Here is a 20908-nt window from a genome sequence, read left to right as displayed (position 1 = left end):
GCTAACCAAATCCCAGTAACAGCATATTAGCTGCAAACACTTGGGCAGTGAAACCACCTCCCTTAAAAGAACTGCAAAAGGTAGTGGCAGATTCATAACACAAATTCCGTGGAAAAGTCCAAATGTTAATTCATACCAAATGTGCCCTGTACACCAAAGAATCAGCAACAACTTAGTCTGAAATTTACCTGAGCAAATTGTTCAGATTTTCTTTCCTGATATATATTAGTATCTAGCACAAACCAGCATTTCTCACTTCGTGTAAGCTCAGACTTCCGTTTTAAAGCAAAGACAAGCAGCTTTTTGATGCCTGAGCTACTTAAATTTCCAGACTCTGAGGGAATACAAAATGCTAATTCTAATAACTTTTCTTTTACAGGATTTAATCGCAAAATTCTTAGCTCTGAATAGGTAGGTATGTTCAGTCAGGTCTGACTCGATGGCAATATGGCAGAGACATCTGACTGGTCTGAAATGCATGACCAATTTCTAATTTGAATTCTCCCCTCTTCCTCTGGCTGCCTCTTCAGCCAATGGTGAGCCCCTGGATGACCAAGCTGCTGCCCGTTTAGCTAACGGCCGCGAGGCTGACTGCTGACGTCACAGACCAAAGTCAGAGGTGAGTGAGCAGGACTCAGGGGATCTTCCTGCTTGCTTGGGAGGTTGGCCCCAGGTCTGTAATCCAGGGCTTACCCACGCCATTCTCAAATGTTCTGTTGTTGATCTCTGAGATCAACAGCTTTGAAATGCTCAGAAATTGCAAAACAGACACCTGACATTTACCAACACTCCTTCGTCAGAATAGCATCTTGTTTACTGTTTCATGCATTCTCGAGTAAGCAAAGACTTGTTTCAATTGTAACTCTGCCTCCCATAAGGGGACGACTAACGTATGTACAGAAACTGTCATGAATGAGGAGCAGTCACCCAGAACCCTCAAAGAGTGGGAATTTTTAGCTCTAGATTTTAAAAGAAGGTGATAAACCCAAATCATATATTTAATTAAGTGTAGAAATACGATTATACAATGCTATGCAATTGAGAGCTAATTTTCAGAATGATCACTTGGATCCCTTAAGTATTAATCATCCAAGAAAGGGACGTCAATGTTGGCCATACTCTTATCAAGTCAGAAAAATGGTTTAATCTGTTTAGAAATGTATTCAAGAAAAAGTAGATCTAGAGGAATTTGTGATTACCATTTGTCAAAATAATATATATTTTAAAATAAGTATCTCTCTACATAGTATATAAATATGTAACATATAACATATTACATGTTAAATAGAACTATATCATATACATGTTACATATGTTGTATGTAATACTATGTTATACATGTGTAACATAAAATAATAGCTATATACTTTTAGATGCGTTAATATATGTTTATGTTTATATGCTGTATATAAATATATACGTATTTAAATATACACATACACACACACACCCTGACTCAATGTGGGTTAGAATTTTGTCTTAGCGAGTCCTCTCTCTTTTGGCTTTGCACATGGTAGGTGCTCATGACTGGCATATTGTAGGAATTGTTGAGTTAACGTGCTAAGAATGAAGGAGGAGCTGAGTTTAAGGAGCCAAGCCTTTAATTTTCAGCACTGACTTTGATATTTTTTCTTGCAGGAGAAGATGGAGAGGGAGCCCCGGGCTGCTCATCATTGTTACTGACTCCAGCTAGGCTGTTACTAAACTCTTCTAAAATGCAGAGTCTAAACAGAATTAATAAATTTGCAAACACAGTCCAAAGGAAGGAGAACAAAAGAGGGAATCACCACCCCAGCAGCTGAAATTCCCACGGGGAAGACATGTTCCCCTGATCTTGAACCCTGAGTTAAATGTCTGCCCTAGACAGGGACGGACTCGGTGTGAGCAGTTTGTCAAAGCTCAAGGGTGGGTGTCCTTTTCTGTTTCTTTGGTACACTCGGCTTGGGAAAGCGCTCACACAATGTGAGGGTGGGCAGGGTTGAAATCATAACATGGCTCTTATTCATACCACATTGGCCATAGGAACACTACAATTAGGCATAAAATTTTATTCCTCTGGTAATATACTCCAAGCCTTAAAAAGAACCAGGGAAGAAAGGAATTTCCCTTAGAAAAAAAGGAAAAAAGAAAACCAGTTCCTCCTGAAGATAAACAGCACAGCACCATTCCAGCAACTATCACCATTAACTCCAAACCACAGGATATGAAGCCAACATAGATTTGAATCGAGAAAATACAAACAGGTATGAGCTCTCACATTGACCACTGAGAAATCAGAAGCCCATTCTCAGTGTAATACATCCGGCTGCTCTATGTGTCCAAGGTGCAAGTGATGACTGTTTCCCGGGGAAGCCAGCAAGTCTGTCTGCAGCAAAGGCTTATATGGATGGAGCTACAGCCAATTGCCATTAGCACATGCACCAGGACAATTTCATTCTTGCCATCCCTTAGCCTAATAATGATTTCCCCCTCTTTCCTGCAACTGGTGATGAGCAATACTTTCCACGACCCAGACAACAAACAGCTGGATGGATGCCAAAGGACCATACATCCGTGGTCTACCATGCCCTTTCTAATCAACTTCCTAATTAAAAAATGCCATGCTGGCATGAAGTATGAAGGGAGGAGGCTTGAGATATTTCAGAAAACAGCATCCCCTAATCCTGAGGTTGTTGAAAATCTGTGTTCTTACAGATGTTTATGAGTTTTCCTGGTGCAGAGATAGGATCAATTTGCTTGCGCCTGGCCCTCAAGATGTATTAAATTTATCCTGAAGGAAACTCGTTTCTGAAAAGCTCTTGCCCAGATGCATTAGGCAGGTGGGAGTTCCAGTGAACCAGAGGGTCCACTAGCAGATGCAGCATTGATTTCTGAATGTTCACAATCTAGCAGACAGCTCCAGAGCAGACCTGATTTGATGGCTCTCTATGGGGTGCCCTGCAGACTCGATTATTTCCACAACCAGTCTGGCTAGCATTGTTCCATGGCGACAATGCTCTACACTTTCAGCTTCTGTTCAGATGGCACAGACTAGTGGAATACATGTACCAGGGAGGGGAGATTGGGCTAAACTTAAAGCCAGTGCCTAATAACCGTCCATCCTTTTTGGGGTTGAGTGACATGGTAGCCCCTGGAATTGAGAAGTAGCGCTGACTTTAAAAAACCCATTCTGCTGAGGGCCATTAAAATACACTATAAGTCTAGGTTGAGATGACGGCATAAAGATACTTCTCAAAACAATTTTTGAGCTAGAAATTCTATAATGAAAATCTTTGTCAATGTACTGAAAAGAGCCGCCCCACCCCCCATAGATTGTTAATCCATGAATTGTTTGATTGTAGAGACCAAAACCTGGCATTCCACACTTGAAAATATCTCAAGCAAATGTCCAATCATCTCAAGGTAATTTTCTTAAAGCAATTTGAGTGCACTAAGCAGTCAGACTTTAGTAAGAAGCAGTCAGTATGTACTATTGAGTCATGAAGTTCCTTTCAACTATATTAATGAGTGCACACACATATCTAAAGCACGCTTACACGATACACGTATTAACCCAATGGCTCAAATATTGTCAGCTTACACACAACATTTTCACACTGGCATTTTAAAAACACATACATACACACACTCACAAAACCGCTGAAGAGATTAATTGGAGTATTCCTGAGAGTCCAAAAATACATCAGAGTACAGAATTTTAAAGAAACAAGGTCAAATAACCGTTTGAAAGAAAAATATTTACATCCATCTTCATTCACAATCAGTGGGAGCCCTACTAAAGCGTGGCCTTGGCGCCTCCATGGCACAGAACAAACCTGGCAGGATAGAGGACTTCCCGGACGCCCACCACTCCTCCCTAGGGAGTCAAAGAGTGCCTGATTTTAGACCAAAATTTTAGCATCTCATCAATTCCTTAAAAAAAATTTGCTGTGAAAGGCTGCTTTTCTTTCCAAAGTTGATCTTCCACCTTAGAGCTAATCTAAAGAAAAAAATTCCCTTAGAAATTACATTTTCATTCAGGTACACATCATCATATCTCTAACTCTGGGACCTTTCATTGTCTGTGAAGGCAAGTCCTTCTCAACTCAACAGTGCCTGAGAAGTAATGTGACAGACAGTGGCATAAAGTAACTCTGTCAAGTGGAAACTAATATGACATAATTTTGTCCCTTAAAAAAACCATGCTGGGCTACACCTCTGAAAGGCAGCAGGCACAAAGGAACCAGTGTGGTAGGTCACATTCCAGTGTTCTCTTCTGCTTTCAATGGACACCATGAGGTTAAAAACTAAATGCTGATGTTTTTGCCCTGAGAAAGTTATAACCCACCATAAAACTAGAAGGAGTTATTTTAATCATAGAAAACTTGGCTAAACTCTAAAATGAAATATAGCAAAGGAGAAATAATAGAAATATTACTTTTCTCCAGGTAACAGTTCATGAATTTGTTTGAGAACATTTTGGTATTTAATACTGTTTGGGTCAAATAAATTTTTTTTTAAAAAAACCTCACTTGTTTTCTCATTCTAGTTTACCAGCAAATTTTAAAATAAAATAGAAAAAAAAATAGAGAATAGAGAATTCACCTATTATGCCAAAAAAAACCCCTCAATGTGAGTATTCAGAAACTTGAAGATGAGAGGCAAATAATCAAAACCAAGTGTCAGAAGCTTCATACGAAGGGTTAACATATTTTCCAGTATCTTGTGTTTGAGCTTTAGGGTCATTGAAGGTAGTTTTTTTCTTTTTTGGAAAAGCATAGTTTTTTTAAACAGAAGAAATGACCCTCGAAAAAGTTGCATTTTCTGTCATACAATCACTGTCATTGTCTAAAGCACATAGCTAAAGTAAAGCCATTCTTAAAAAAAAAGTCTAAAAATAAAAGCAAATTAAAATCATCAAGTCATCTAAAATATTCAGGAAACTGTAAAAAGACAGTTAAAGGATAATAATTTCTACCTAAGTTCTACCTTAAAAGTAGATGAAATAATTAGGTCAGTTAAAATGAAAACCTTACCTTTTAAGGAGAGTAGGAATTATGAAAACAGGATAGAACTATTTATCAGTGAATTCTCCAAAATGGAAGTATATTTAACTAAATATTAAAACACCCATATTGCAGTACTCTAGTCACAGAATTATATAAGAAACGTGTGTCACTGATGACAATAGAAAACTAGGATTCCAGCAAGCTTAATCCTTATTTCTCAACTCAAAAGACTGATTTGTAAAAACAGTCTCCATTTTTCTGAGGAGAACTGAAAGTACCAGAGGTTGTGCTACATTTTGCATTTCCTATCTGTAGATTCTACAGATCAACAGAAACTTTAGTTCAATTTTCACAATCTCCAGTAAGTTGCTGGTTAAATTATCTCAAATCTTCTTCCAGCTAGGAAAAATATATACCAGTCAAAACTAATTATGCCTGGGCTTTCATTGAAACAACATTTGCTAATTTTACTGGTCTGGATACACTGTTCCAGAAAATATTAATTAAACACATTGAATAATGGCTGCTGTAAATTTCTGAAAACAATAATCTCTAAACAGTTAATTTTCACTTCAGACATATGCACAGAAAGATGGATGAAGCAACTAGCCCAAAGCAGCAGCAAATGACTATTCTTTTGTTACTAAGCATAAGGAGTTGAACTTTGCTCCACTTTGGGGAGCGGAGCCCAGGCTCTGGAAACAACAAGGAGAACAGGACATATTTACCTGGAGGGGAGAGCAAAGAGAAACCTGAAGAATCGCAAAACAAAGTAGTCCGAATGGATTATCTGTGCCTGCAGTCCCCCTTGGCTCCTTCAGCTAGGCCAGCATCTGACAAGCAGTCCTTCTCACGGCAGCCACCCCTGCCTTCCATCTTAGGGACTCACCCAGAAAATTCTCCAACCTGCTCCGCGACTACAAAACTCTTCTAATGCTTTTGAACGCCCACCATTTGTTCTCCATTCATCCAATCAACTTTCCACTGCACATCTTCTCTCTATCGGCGCTCAGACGCGAGGCCACTTCTCATCTGTATGCTAATTATTTTGCCACATGGACAAAAGTAATAATGCTTTCAGACAGGAAACTAACAGGCCTGAAGTCGAAAATGGAAATTAATAAGTTGACACCACTAAACGACAGGGAAGACGGGCATGCGTGCAGCGCTCTGCCTGGTGGAGGAAGGGGAGCCTCCATTGAAAGGCAGCCGCAGACGGAGATGGGCTGCAAGCCCTGCCTGGCTCTGTGCATCAGGCACAGGCTCCCTCGGAGACCACATTGCCGCAGCAGAACATCAGCAGCGTACTGCTGACTTACCCTGTCTCGGGCGGCATCCTTCAAGCACTATAAAACATATCCATTTCCCCAAATCCTAGTATGGGAGGGAACTTCACCGCTGAGCTAGATATTTTTCAAGTTATAGCTGTGGACTAAACTGGTAATTTCTAACCTTCCTGTTTATTAAGCTTGCAACACAGTCAGACAAGATTGGGGATGCATGCTGTATGCTTCTTACATTGTACCCACAGGCCCCTAAATCTCTGGAGCAGAATGTGTATCATGTGCAGTGCCGTATTTAACGTAATAGATGAGAACTGTAAATACCAGAGTCAGGCTGTTAACAGCTCCTGGCTAGGCAATATATCTAAAAATACCCCCCCCATCATTGATGTTATGGTAAATTCGTGCTGTGGCCAAGGAAACCTCACAAAGTCAGCTGAACCTACAATATTTTACATGGTACTACTGCTTAGCATCAAAACAAAACAAGAAGAGGTTTCAGAACCTGCCCTGCCACTTCTTAAAATTGGAGAACAGTTACACAAGAGTTAACTCGAACCGACTCTTAAAATCTCTTTCGGGTTGCCAACCACACTATGTTCTGTTTCAGTAAGAGCTTCTTTGATGATTTTCTTTTAAAACAAAAGACATGGAACTATTTCTTTAAGAAAGTTAAAACATCATCAACCTTTCAGTATTGTTTGAAGAAAAGAAAAATCAAAAAAAGTTTCAGCTGAAAAGGCAAGACCAAATAAGATTTCAAAAATATAAGAGGGAACATAGATATATGACTTTCATTAGCATTTTTCCGGTAAAAAAAAAGTGCTGATTTTATAAATGGCTTCTTGAGTCAAGCAATAAATGTTGTACTCCAGCAGTGACTGTACCATTCCACTCTCCGTAAACCTCTCTCCTGTAACACTCACCGCTATGAAAGGCCACATGGAATCATAAAGGCTACTTAGCGCCTCCCGCCCCTCCCCTGGACACCAGCCTCGGATACACAGACTCCTGGTTAATGACAACTCCGGGCAGCATGCAGACTTATCAGGTGCCCACAATGGCATTACACTGAAGGAGCAGCTCTGTGGGAGAAAGAGTCCATTGTTGGCTCGTCTGGACCCCAAACCAGGGGATTTTAAGAAGTGTTGTAATTTGTCATCAAATAAGAGCTGAAGATAGTCAGGTGGGCAAGGAAACAGCAATTTGTTGAAGTACTACAGAGATCATGTGAAATAATTCTGAAGAGCTGGAAGTTGCAACAACCGGACAAATCACATGTAACCTTTAAAGAAAAGGAAAGAGGTACCTTTTTGCAGAAGAGTATGTGGCCATCAAGCAAAATCCTGTTCCGCAGTCTGTCTCTCCACACGTACAGGGCTATTGCTGCCATGGAGAAACCATCGCACGTGTTGATCGCATTTCCCTATACGTTTCCACCCCTATCCTCCAGTGCCATCGCTGTCAGCTCACTGTGCTCCGGGAGACTCTAGGGCAGACCACCACCAGTGATAAACCACTGCAGGTTTTCCACAGAACACAATGCTGACTGTGGTTTCTGTGGGGAGGACGGCACACGAGTCTGAAGTTACCAAGAACACCTTACTCTAGCTTTCAAAGGTGATTCCTCCAAACCCCGAGCCTCTGCCTGACGTGCTCAGACCAGAACACTGGTTACTCCAGAGGTTACCATTCCTCTCCCGTGCCGCCCTGCTAGAAACCACTGCAGTCTGAGAGCAAGGAACGCTTCCAGAGAATGTCCTGTGCCATTCTGTCTTCTCACGCACAATACCTCTCCCACTGAAACTGAAATATTTTCCTCCCCCTCCCAACTTTTCCAATAATCACCACGTGGGGAGTAGGAATTTTTAAAAGAGATACATTTTAGGGAAAATTTTCTAAAGAAGAGCCTAATACAGCGATGCTTATCAGGACTTCTTCACATAATAAATAAGCGCTTATGCATTCTTTCCAGTTTTATAACACCTGGCTTACATTTTCTCTGCCATCTCTGATTACTTCTACAGATACCCTGAGGACTCATTATGATGTCAAAGCTTAAAACAGTTTCATTGTGAAAACAGGCATAGAAAAATCATTGTGTATGCTTGAACAATGCAGGTGTGAAAGAGACACAGAGAGAAGAGAGGGAGGCAAAAAGAGACAAACAGGGACAGAGTTAGAGAGAGAGGACAGAAGAGAGAGAGAGAGGGAGAGAAGGAGAGAGAGAGAGATAAAGAGAGAGAGGGAGGGAGAGAGAGAGGAGACAGGACACAAAGCGTGCTCCACACTGAAACCATGTTGCGCTGAAAAACAGCTCACTGACGGAAAGTATATAGCTGCTGCCTTCAAATAATCTGATATCAGAAAAATTATGCAATCAACTACTACAGAACTATTTAGTGTTATTCTTTGCACAAGTTATGGTTTATAGAGGGAGTATTTCAATTTGTGGGTATGCCACTTTCAAATATCTTTTTTTTTTTTTTTTTTGTATCAGCCACACATGATATTTGGATGTGATTTACCCCCTACCACTTCAGAATAAATTTTTAAAAATTATATATATTTTTTTCTTCTTTAAGTTTGTGGTATCTTTTCTCTTTAGTTTAGTTTGGAATAAGTATAGATGAATGTCAGGTATAGTGTTGTGGTAAAGAATATAGTATAATGAAACTTAGCCTGGTGAAAAATGTTAATCATTTTCAAGTTTTTCTTCAAGTTTATCCTCTATTATGTTTTTCCAAGGAAGGCTGCACATTTTCCCAAAGAAAACAAAAAGAAGACATTCATGAAACAGGCTCTTAAAAACTTGAAAATAAGAAAATGAACAACAAAGTTATGCTATCAATACTATCGCAATCAAATTACGATATGGGGTGATTTGATTATAAGAATTTAGCAAAACTGAAGATTTCTCTTTCTGAATCTGCCATTCAATTGCTTCCTGGACAGAGTTCTGGTGAGACTTTGCATCAAGGTAGCCTTTATGGCAAAGTACTAGATGCATTTGAAAAACTGGTTATTGATTGGAAATTGTAGCCCTGGACTCAAGGAGACACTCAGCTGAGCCACACTTCAATGTCAGGGCAGGGTGGTCATTACCGAAAAGCATCCTGCTATTCCCTCTTGTTCCACTGAATGGGTTTCTTAATAGAAAATATTTAAGAGCAAATAAAATTTTAAGTTGTTTGAAGTTAAAAATATAGCCATCAAAATGTATAATAAGTAAACAAAATATTTTATATAATATAATATGTTTTTGAAAACAATGCCTCTCCCTCAAATTAGACTGCCCTACAGATAGACTTGGAAATCTAGTTTCTATATGTGACTTTGAAAATATTATTTAGGCAATAAAATGAATTTTTCACAGAGAAGTGATTGAATTTTTTTTATCACACATGTGAAATATTTCTAAAAGTAAATCAACAAATAATCAGATTATTAACTCTCAACTTTGAATTTTAAGTACAGTTTTAACAAATACAAAAACTTTCAAAAGCTTTGAAGTCGCAAAATAACTTATTTTCCCTAATGTATTGAACGTTGACATAGAAAATGACATAAAATATCAGACAGTGAAATAATCAGGCATATTCAGTAGCAAGGTATGAAATAAAAACATTTTCAAGAGAGTAAAAAATAATCGTCAGGTGAAAAATATACTAGGAATAATGCAAACAATACATTGAAGAGGCTCATTCTCTGGAAATGCCCACATTTTCCTAAAATTAGGCTTATATTGCTTTTATAATCCAAAAAGAAATATGTACTCATATTCCTTTAGGAATTTTTGTACACCACACCTACATGATCACAAATTATTAGGCCTTCAACCTTGATCTCAGCTTCTAACACAGATTTGTAAAATTGGCCTAAGTTTTGCTGGAGGATGCAAGTTTAACTCAAGAGAAGTTGAAATTTATGTTTCACGTATACTTTCTGCCTTACTGGTTCATCTTGGTAATCCTGGCTCATCTTTTCAAAAATGAAATTTTATCAATAATTACATAAATTTCCTTTATATAAAGATTTCAATTAAAAAAGAATGTCCACATAGTGTTTACAGTTTTTCAACTCACGCTTACTTATATGCAAGTAATTCTAATGAAATTCTATGTTTGGTAATTTGGAAAGTAGGCTAAATTTTTTTGTGTGCAAAATAAAGATATAGAGATTGCATATCTTTTCTTCCACCATCTTCAAAACATCCAATTGTGACCATAAGGGCTGCTTCTACTTCTACCTTGATGAGTACAATCATTAAGGTGATGAAAGTGAGCCATTTTCACATTGCCAGTAAACTAGTAGGAAGTCAAGTCACTGCTGAATGTAATTGCTATCAGCAGCGGACAGCTCCCGGTGCTGAAAGGCAAAGGGAGAGAAGCCTTGCTCACAATGGCTCACTCAAGCAGCCTTTGAAAAACCACAGCAAAACTGAAAGAGGTGGCAAGTGCTCAGGCTGAATAGCACTGTCGACAGAACAATGGCAGCCAACTCCAAATCCTACTATAATCACATTAATGAGATTAATCAGTGAATTAGCAGCAGTCAAATGTCAGGGAGGCAAGGAAGAATCCAAGCAAGATTGGTAATTAACTTTTTTGGGGGGGCAGGGAAAAAATCAACTGTGCTACCTCCTAGGTTTCTTAGAAGTTGGCCATTTGCTTTACAAATCTGAAAACTATATGTACTGATCAAAAGGCAACAGCATAATCCATCATATTATAATATAGATCCAGGTATCACATTACTGATGCTTAAACTGTAGTCCTCTGAGAAAAGTGATGTCACTTTAAATAATCTTCATAAATGATCTGGCTTTTGTTGTTTTGAACTTTGTAAGTGTGAAACTAATATTTAGAAAGAAATTATTTCTCTAATACTGAAGCTAAAATATAAACAAAGTATGGCTGATTAAAAAAGGAAGGATTATATAACAGCTGCTATTGTTTATGAGAAGTCTAGCATACCGTGGCAAGAGTTTTAAAAAGTGCCATCAAGTAAAGAACTATTATACAAATATATAATCCATGGTCTGTTGTCTTTAATAAGGAAAATTTGTTACTACAGTACAACTTTAAGGAGAATTTTAACTAATTGACTTATTGCACTTGAGGCAATAGAATCATACACTTTCCTTTAAGTCAATTAGAAAAAACAAACTTCCTTTTTTCTGGAATGTGTAACTTAGTAGCATGGATAATATACAATCAACACCTTGGATTCAAAGTTCCTAAGAGGTGAAAACTTACAGAAATGCAATGGAATTGCTTTTCAAAAAAGAATATTGGGCAAAAACATATTTTATTCTTAAAATAATCACAGTTTTATTTGTATGGAGACATGTCTTTATTTATCATTTAGAAAACTACACAACTTTTATGAAGTTGAACAATTAGAGAGACTTCCTTCTGCCTGTAAGGGTGCAGTAGGGTGCTTTTGTCTACGAAGTGAATTTTGTTCAGTAAATATACAAACACAAACAGAAAAGCTCTTATTATGAAAAATATTTTTACTCTAAGTAAATAAATAACTTAGAATTCTATGGATTATATAGTTTTAGTGGTATGAAAAATTGTCATGACTAAATTAATGCTAAATTCAAAATGAGTGCTGTATATTTTGAATAACTATCATATGAATATTTACTTTTGATTTATAATATTTATTGCCTTATTCTCATCTACCTTGAGGCTAAAGTTTGCAGTTTGAACTTTTAGTTTGTTAATTTAAGTTGCATTAAAAGACATATTTCTGTTGTAAATGAAATACTGTTTCATTATTATGAACTTCAAACATTTAGTTATGGTTAAAAATCTTTATTTGAGTTTCTCAATTTAAACAATTGAAGTCAACTTTCTTACCATCAGGCAAATATAACATCACATCAAGAATATCTAATATTTTAACAGCCCTTGTAAAAATGATTTGCTTTATTTGTAACATAAAGTAATCCAGCAAAGTCTCCGGGAAGTTTTTGTTTCAACGTCCACATATCATCCAAGTACTGTCCATGCAGCAAGTTTTTTTTACAAACAACACCACGGTTAAGGCATGCAACCGAACACCCATTTTGCTTTAAAGAGAGACTTCTGTGGGTTACAGACTCTCTAGCCCCGGAACATTTCAGCCACCAGCCACGCTATAAAAATAACTTGAAAAAGGAGCAAACAATAGGCATTGCAGCCCAAGCCTTTGAACTACGGTCAAACAGACCCTGTGCACTCAGTCCACAGAATTAACCTAACGAAGACCACATACCTCACAACATGGCCACAACCGCTCACAAGCGAGACAAGCTCAATTGTGGTAACTGTGCTGGCTCAAAATACACAGAGAGAAAAGAAAACCCTACTCCACCACAAGTTTGAAAGGATGATGAGGAATATGCCTACCACCGAGATGCAGAAAAGGTTGCTTTTTGTCTTCAGTGAATATTGATATCATAACCCATAGTCCAGGGAATAAAAAAAATTAAAATACACCCACCAACAATGAGTAAAAAAATCAGGGGGCTTCAGGAAGGCTGCAGGGAAAGCTCTCTCACTGTTTAGTGTGCAGTAGCTTAGGGAAAAAAAATGTCGCCCGGGCAGGGATGACAAATGCAGCGCGATAGGCTCGCAGGCCTGAGGGATCTGTTTTACTTCCACATACATCCCCGAATGCACGCACTCCCACTCAGCCTCTCGATATGCTTTTTTTTTTCCACATTTTTTTTTTCACGAGCTCAAATCCCCGGCATATGACCTTCTGTTAAATAGATAAAAAAAAAATTGCTTATCAGTCATGCAAATGAGGCTGAATTCATTTTCCACAACAGATGGCCTCATAGATAATGATGATGGAAGAGAGAAAATTGAATGTCTCTCACAGGGTGGCCATGGCAACCGAGAGCAGAATAATATCAATAATAAGCTCACTGCATAATAAGGTTGTCAATCCCACAAATCAAAGTCTCCAGCTAAATCAGGTATACCACCCCAGCTAGTTACCAGGTAAATAAAAAAATACATATATATATATATATATATATATACACATATATATTGCATTTTACAGTGACCATGAAGGAAAGTAGAATTTCAAGCCATTCTGTGGAAGCGTGTCTGTGTGTGTGTGTGTGTGTGTGTGTGTGTGTTGGGGGGGTAGTTGGATAATGAAATGACAATGTGACATACTGTTTTCTTTTCTTTTTCTCTCTTTATATTTCCTGTAATGGACTTGGTTTCATGAAGGATTTTTTAAATAGACAGATGGAAATTTGGAATGTGGTGTGTAGAAGTCTTTTCTCTTTCTTCCCCTCTTCCTCCCTCTCTCCCTGTCTGATGTGGTGTGCTGCATTGATGCAATAGCAGCTCGCCTCAGGCTTCCACCTTGGCTCCCAGGGGGACATCCTGCAAAATGAATCAGCAGCCATCCTGAGCAGGCTGATTAAAATGAAAATGGCAAGGCACATGTCTGGGCGGAACTGGAGCTAGGCTTTGCTGCTTGTCTGGCAAGCATGCTCAATATAGCTCTTGCTAATAATGGCTTACTGCCTTTCGTTTTTTAAAAAGGTATCGCCCTTTTTCCCCTTAACCGACTGGTGTTGGAATATGTGTGTGTGTGCATGTGTGAGTGTGTGTGGCCGGGGGAGGTGGGAATGGATTGTTCGATTCTTCTAATTTTCTGCTGCTCACACGCAGACTGCCTCCCTGACAGCACCATTATTGTAAAATGGAACTTACCTCTGTCTTTCTTTTGGGGAGGGGGGCAGTTGATAAGTGTTGGGGTAAAAGGGCCAGTTGTAAACTCAAGCTGCCTGAAAGACCAAGACAGCATTTTTACACCTGGATACGATAATTTCTAACCAAATCCTAGGCAACAGACCTTGAGAGAGCTCTCACTCTCTGCTTCACAGGCTCACAGTTGGACACTCTGAAATGCAGCCTCTGAAGAAACCTATTTCTGTTTCCACCATTTGCAACCAGCCTGTTACTGTATCCCAGATATTATGCAACACAAAGCATCAAAAATAGAAAAACGAAAGCTGACTAACTGATGCGATAATCTAACAAAATTTAATAAAAATAAATCTGAGCTTTTTTTCAAAATTCTCAGACACAGCTTTAAGATTGCTCTCAAATAAACTCTACTTTTCAATATCTCTGTCAAACTGTCCGCGTTTCTTTTTTAAAGGCATTCTGGAAATTGGACCATCATCACCTCTCATGAAGAAAGGACGTAAAAATTAGAACCAAGGATTTTTCTGAATTCCCTATATCCTAGTTTTCCTATTTATTTTATGCTAAGTTATTAACAATCTTTCAATTTTGCTGCCTAAATTTTCCCTTTCGGATTCCTTTCGGTAACAGATGCAATGATTTTTACGTGAAACTCTACGTGTGCACACTCATGTTTGCTTTCAGCAACCCCTGTCTCTGGGACGTGCTCTTCCCCCGCGCGCACGCCAGCCCTGCTGCCGCAGCGTCGGGCAGGAATCAATAGAGCTGCCCTAATGGAGACTCCACTCGCACGCGGCAGAGCAGCTGCAGGCTCCTCGCGCATGCGCTCTCACTCTCACACACACACACACACACACACACACACACACACACGCGCGCGCCCGCACACACACGCACACACAACTAGTGACGTCTGCGCAGCTTTTTCAGCTGATTGGACGCCACATCGGATGTTCTGTGGAGCAAAGAATAGGAATCATTTACAGTCCGTGGAAAAAAAAAGTGGGAGCATGTATCCTCCTGTGTCCGAGACACTGCTCCCGAGCGCCCAGACACCCAGCCACACGGCTGGAGGGCAGTTCTTCAGGCTGTGTGGTCACCATGGAGCAAAGAGGGCTCTAACCCTAGCACAACAGGGATTTTTCCGTTTTATAAAGGACAAAGCATTCCTCTAAAAATGTAGGCAGAATAAAATTCACAGGAAAATTTCAATGTTTAGGTCAACTGCACTGCACTAATTAAGGGTTTGAATATACAATATATCGTTATTTTAAAATACTTCCATATACACTTTAAAAATAAAGCATAGATAAAAAGAACATGTGTGTGTACACACACAGACACACGTATGCATCTAATCCTGGTGAGTTTCTCTGCCTTCTCTTGGTTATGTGAGCAGCAGATTCAGTTTCCCTAGTGAAAATTTATCCATATATAGCGTATCCTACAGTAAGAAAGAAAGAAATCTCTAAATGATACTAAGCCATGGTATTTTAAATCAAAGACATATATGTGAATGTTTCTTACACATATGTGCATGTCTGTAAAAGTATACTGTCTATTAGATATAAGGCATGTGCACATAGGCAAGCACACGTGCACAAGTGTGCGCGCACACACACACAGGCACAATATTGCTTCAACAGCTTTGGTTACCTGCAGCAGTAGGTGTATCTCACTGAAATGTCAGGCCACTGCGTTGATGAGCGCGGCCTCCAGTGTTTTAGCACGAAGGCAAGGCATTCCTGGACTCGGCAGCATGAGAGAGCGCCTCTCCCCCGACACTGCTATTGCATGTTATTCAACCTCAGCTTATTGATGGCAGCTGCCCCAGCCCCAGCCTGGCTCCCAGGCAGCATCTGTATTCTTTCCGCCCATCCTCTGCATGACTTTAGAGCTTGAGATGCCAGCACGCAAATGGCTTAAGAGGAAAAATGAATGAATCATGAAGCTACAGAACACAGCAGCAGAGCAGCATTTCGGTCTGCATCTTGCAGTTACGCTGTAGATGCACGTAATAAATTATAATTTCTTAAAAAATGAATCCCAGTGTTCTGCAGTATGGTACAGTAAGTAAAACCCTTTGGGACACATATGGACTGGGTATTACCTCAAAGGCTATATAGATTTTAAAAAATCTCTCTATAGTTTGCAATTAAAGCATACAATGAAACATTTTGCCTCCAAATATCTATCAAACTCTTCCTTAAATTATTTATAGCACACTTTATGCTGCCTTCAGAAGTTCATTGCACAGATTAAAGCCTGTCTGTTTTAGGAATTCATATCTTATCTCCGTTAATTAATTAATTAGCAAGAGAAAATAAATTGGAATATGCAGCCCCTTCTAGTGGGTATGTCCTCCAATTTAATACAAAGAAACAAACCTCAGGTACGTTTGTGTCTTGAATTATAAAACACACAAGTTATACACTAGGCTGTATTTCCAACTGTCAGATGCATGTTCTCATCAGTCCAACTAATAATAGTTGCATCTCTCATAGTGTAAGGAGGACCGTCTCTTCCTTTCAGTTGCCTGGACTTCTGTGCAGAGACCCTTGTCTCAACATGATCCGTATGGGTAGGGGCCTCTACATTTCCTCAGATGCTATGTCCCACACCAAGGCAAACAGATGGGAAACATGGAAAACGTGAGGATGACCTATCTGAGTTTTGGTACAGGAAGCTCACGGGCATGTCCTAAAATAGCTTTTTTACTTTTCTTCAGGATTATGTCTGCATCAATGATGGAGTGGTGTGACCTACAAAGGAGTCTTAGACTAACTTAGGACAGTAGCAAATAGAATAATGTCATTACAGTTGAGCAGTAAATGGTTACAACCTGGAATCCAGATGCTACTGTATCAGAGTGTACACCCTGCAAAATCAGGCACTAAAACACAACCTTCCCCTACTCCATCAAATCTAAGCTTTCTGAGCTAGACATATATAAGGGCCACTTTATTAACATTTCAGACAATGATAAAGATGGGAAACCCATTTTCATTGCAGGGAATTAGTTTCAACTAATCAAAACATCTGTAGAATGCTTCAACAGCAAGTGGTTAAAAGGAAGAAGGTGTAGGCGGTTAACTTGAAAAATGGAGTAATGAGAATTTAAGGTTTAGGTGATTACAGCCAGCAAACTAAGATAACTTATAAAAGATGCTTATCTCATCTCCAGGTTCATAATTTTAGGAACATGATCTTTAATTTTATACAAACAAGTACTTTTCATTTCACCCTTGGTAGCCCATTAAATTCACAAACACCCCAGTCTTCCAACAAGTCTTTCCAAACCACCTGTAGACTCATGATCTCCAGTCTCTGAATTATCTTGCATCTGGAATCTTTATATCACGTTTTCTCATCCTTACGTCATCTGTTTAATATCTCTACAACAATTCAAGTTACTTGAAGAAAAGGACTCATGCGTCTTAGCTTATGAGTACATAGTGACAGTGTGGGTACAAGTCAGGTGCTCAATAAGAGTATTTTGATTGATTTTCCAGTTCTCTTATAGGTCTCATAACTGAAGTAGAAAAACTAGAGAGACATTTGGATTATTTACCTTATTTAGAATTGAATTTTTCTTCATTGTACTGAAAACAGTAATAAGTATCATGCATATCTAGAATAGTTTTAGTACTGAAACTCATTAGGGAAAGAGTATCTAGAAAAAACGTGGCTGCAGAGAAGACACTAGAGATAAAAAGAGGAGAAAGACCCCACATCTTCTCATTCACACTGTAGTGAGCTTTTTTCATTCTTTTGGATTTTCCAGCATCTAAACCTCCTTCCTAAATCCAGAACCTCCCCAATATTTGAGTCTTCATAGTAGGTAGGGACTGTCTCTCACTATAGATGCTGAATTACTGGGTATTTGTTTTTCCAGCTCCCCTTTCATCTAAGATGTGGGCACATGAGCTATTATGCCCAGTTACGACATGCCTATCCTAGATTTTGAATTGCAAGCTGGTTACACAAAGAAGCATGGCCCTCGAAGATTCTTCTGTGGTAACAGAGCAGTTGTAGTGCAGTTAATTTCCTGGGGAAAGAACGGCAGTGTCTCATGCTTATGGTGGTAGTAGCAGTGCCCTAACTGGATAAGTCTATTGCACATTTTTAGACATTGTTCCTAAGGAGCTAGGCTCCAAGTCTGATATTCCAACCATTCTAGTATTTCTGTCTTTTTTACTTAAGTCAGCCAGTATGTTTACTTGTAACTAAGTGCACTAAGTGATACACATAATGATACTTAGGATGTAGCAGACAAATCAAAATAGAAGAAATGAGAGAAATCAAGCTTCGTTATTTCACTTGGTAGAGAACATCCAGCAGGATAGGAATTTATCACTCACAGTACCTGGTGGCAAAACAATTAAATTATCAGCCATGGCCACATGGGATGATTTGCTGGACTGGAAAAGAAGGCTCATCCACAAAGGTCCTGTCTGATTCATAGAACTGAAGAAACTTGATGTCTGTGAACAAGGGTCAGACATGAGCCCCACCATAAAGATTCCAAGTTCCTCACCCAATCCTGGAAATGAGTAGATTCCCAGACCAGCACATCTACAATGAAGAGTATCTTTGAAGAAAGACCTTGTGGTAACATCTTGAATATAAATGATCTTTTCACAGTCGGATCTGCAGCTGTTTGTCAGAGTAATGATGTGTTGGGGAAGAGAAACACCACAACTTTATGGATATCATTGGACACTGGCTGGCCTAAATTCCTGGAAACCCAGAATATCACATGGCCTACTGAGTAAAGTGGGGACTTATGGGGAGAGGGGCCGGTGACATATTAGTTCAGTGGGGTCTTAAACTCTCCCTATGTTTCCTCCCAAATTCCTAAGGGTAGAGATGAAAAAGACATATTCAACAATTGGCAGAATCTCCACTTTAGACCCCTAATAAATGGACTATCAACATGGTAAATCAAAAGCGTCATGGCTGGATTCCTGGAAAAGTCATACATCTAACTGTCAGCCACAAAGTCTTGAAAGACGCAGGGACGGGGATTTTCATCTTGTCCCCTTGCATTCACGTGTGGCTAGTATGGAGGACAGCGTTCTTGGAAAATGGTGGGGACTTACTGCAAGCTCAAGTCAGTGGTGTCATTCCACATGTAGTGTCTTTGCTCAAGTAAATCAGCACAACTCCGAGCACAAGGAAATGGATTTGATCCTAATAAGAGAGAAGACAAAATGTTTTTTCTTTGTATATTGGGAACAACAGTATATCTTCACAGTCCTGTCTCAGGTTAAATTAACTCTTCATGTTTGTAGGAAACAGGATCATCTTTCCACCCCATGGGATGTGATGCTGGCCCACTACAGCAATGACAACATACTGGAAGGATCTAAAGGGTAAAGGCTAGTATTCACTCTAGATTTCTTGGCAAAATACAGTCTCACCAGAGACCGAGAGGCGAATCCAATAAAAATACAGGGGCGTGCACCTTATGAAGTTACTGGGGTCTAACTGTCTGGGAACTTGTAGGTTTTGTCTGCAAACAGAAGGGCAAGATGCTTTACTGTGCACTTCCTGCTTTCCCCTTTTGGGTACTTATGTTACTGGGGGAACAGGCCAAGTAGGGTATACGGCTGGCTGAGGCGATTTCTCCCGGTTATTAAGGAGTATAGGGTGGCTGCTATGCAGCAAGGAGGGAAGACAGAAATGTAAAAGGAAAAGCGGAGTTCCTGGGCATCTTTCAGTAATGCCAGGTTCAGAGTAACAGCTAAAGGAACACCTGAGCTACCGCATGCAGACAGAGACTCAGGACTTATCCTTCTCTGTAAAGATATTTGGGGCCATCCTGTAAGGTGAAGGACTGATTAGCTGGGGCGCTGGCTGAGCACAAAGAGAACAGGGCTTAGCAGGGCAGGAGGGATATCATGAATGTCAGTGGAGACCTTGTGAGAAAAAGGAACATCACTTTTCACTGTATTTCTCTTCCTTGTGTGGTCATATACATTTTATATAATTAAACAAAAATTTTTATTGAGGTAACATTGGTTTATAAGATTATATAAATTTCAGGTATACATCATTACATTTCATTTTCTGTGTAGACATGTTTACCACCCAAAGACTAATTATCATCCATCACTGTATACATGTGCCCTGTCATCCCTTTTGCCCTTCTCCCTTCTTGCTTACCCTTTGGTAACCACCAAACTAATCTCTGTATCTATGTGTTTGTTGTTATTGTTGTCTTTTATCTTTCACATATGAGTGAAATCATATGGTATTTGACTTTCTCTGTCTGACTCATTTAGCTTAGCATAATACCCTCAAGATCCATCCACATTGTTGCAAATGGCAAGATTTCATCTTTTTTTGTGGCTGAGTAGTATTCCATTGTGTATATATACCACATCTTCTTTATCCACTCACCTATTGATGGGCACTTAGGTTGTTTACAAGTCTTGGCTATTGTGAATAATGTTGCAGTGAACATAGGGGTGGATATATCTTTATGCATTAGTGTTTTCAAATACAATTTAATTCATTCCTCCTTTCTTTTCTTTCTCCCATGATTTTATAGTATTGTTGGTCTATAGTATACAGAATATTGAAATGGAATTATGGCAGAATAGAGGAGTAGTAGTCACAATCTAGAGATCCTGGACTGGGAGCTGGCACAAAATGAGAGGACCATTCCTTCTTAGGAGGGGTAGAATATTTTTGACCAAGAGATAATTACATTACATGCACAAGTACTTTTTAGGGATGCCTGCTGATGTTGGGCAGAAAAGGACAGAAATAGTGGGCATTTGTTCTGTTTGATCCTTTGTTGAAGACTTTCCCTTCCTCGGAGTCTTGCCCTGTGGGTGGGACAATGATGTCAGCAGGACTGGGGTCCTTGGTGATGGTAGGTGTGGTGCATGGAGGACAC

At 39.3% G+C, this 20908-nt stretch overlaps 1 protein-coding gene across 50 annotated transcripts in view; it reads right to left on the bottom strand.

Annotated features, from left to right (window-relative positions):
* The window catches only part of MYT1L (myelin transcription factor 1 like), a 446903-nt gene extending 433960 nt beyond the window's left edge, over window positions 1-12943 (bottom strand). For 19 of the 50 annotated variants that reach the window (XM_070236761.1, XM_070236768.1, XM_023619620.2 and 16 more), the window contains exon 1: window positions 5717-6500. The gene's annotated coding sequence lies outside the window, so the exon portion shown is untranslated. Of the gene's footprint in view, window positions 1-5716; window positions 6518-7580; window positions 8080-12538 lie in introns of those variants that run through there. The other 31 variants (XM_070236763.1, XM_023619622.2, XM_070236777.1 and 28 more) reach the window with 9 other exon arrangements.
* Window positions 12944-20908: the final 7965 nt, after the last annotated feature.

This window comes from Equus caballus, chromosome 15 (assembly GCF_041296265.1).
Source record: "Equus caballus isolate H_3958 breed thoroughbred chromosome 15, TB-T2T, whole genome shotgun sequence".
In the NCBI taxonomy this organism is placed as follows: Eukaryota; Metazoa; Chordata; class Mammalia; order Perissodactyla; family Equidae; genus Equus; species Equus caballus.
The sequence above is the reverse complement of the archived record's forward strand: the minus strand, read 5'-3'. Positions and strand labels throughout refer to the sequence as shown.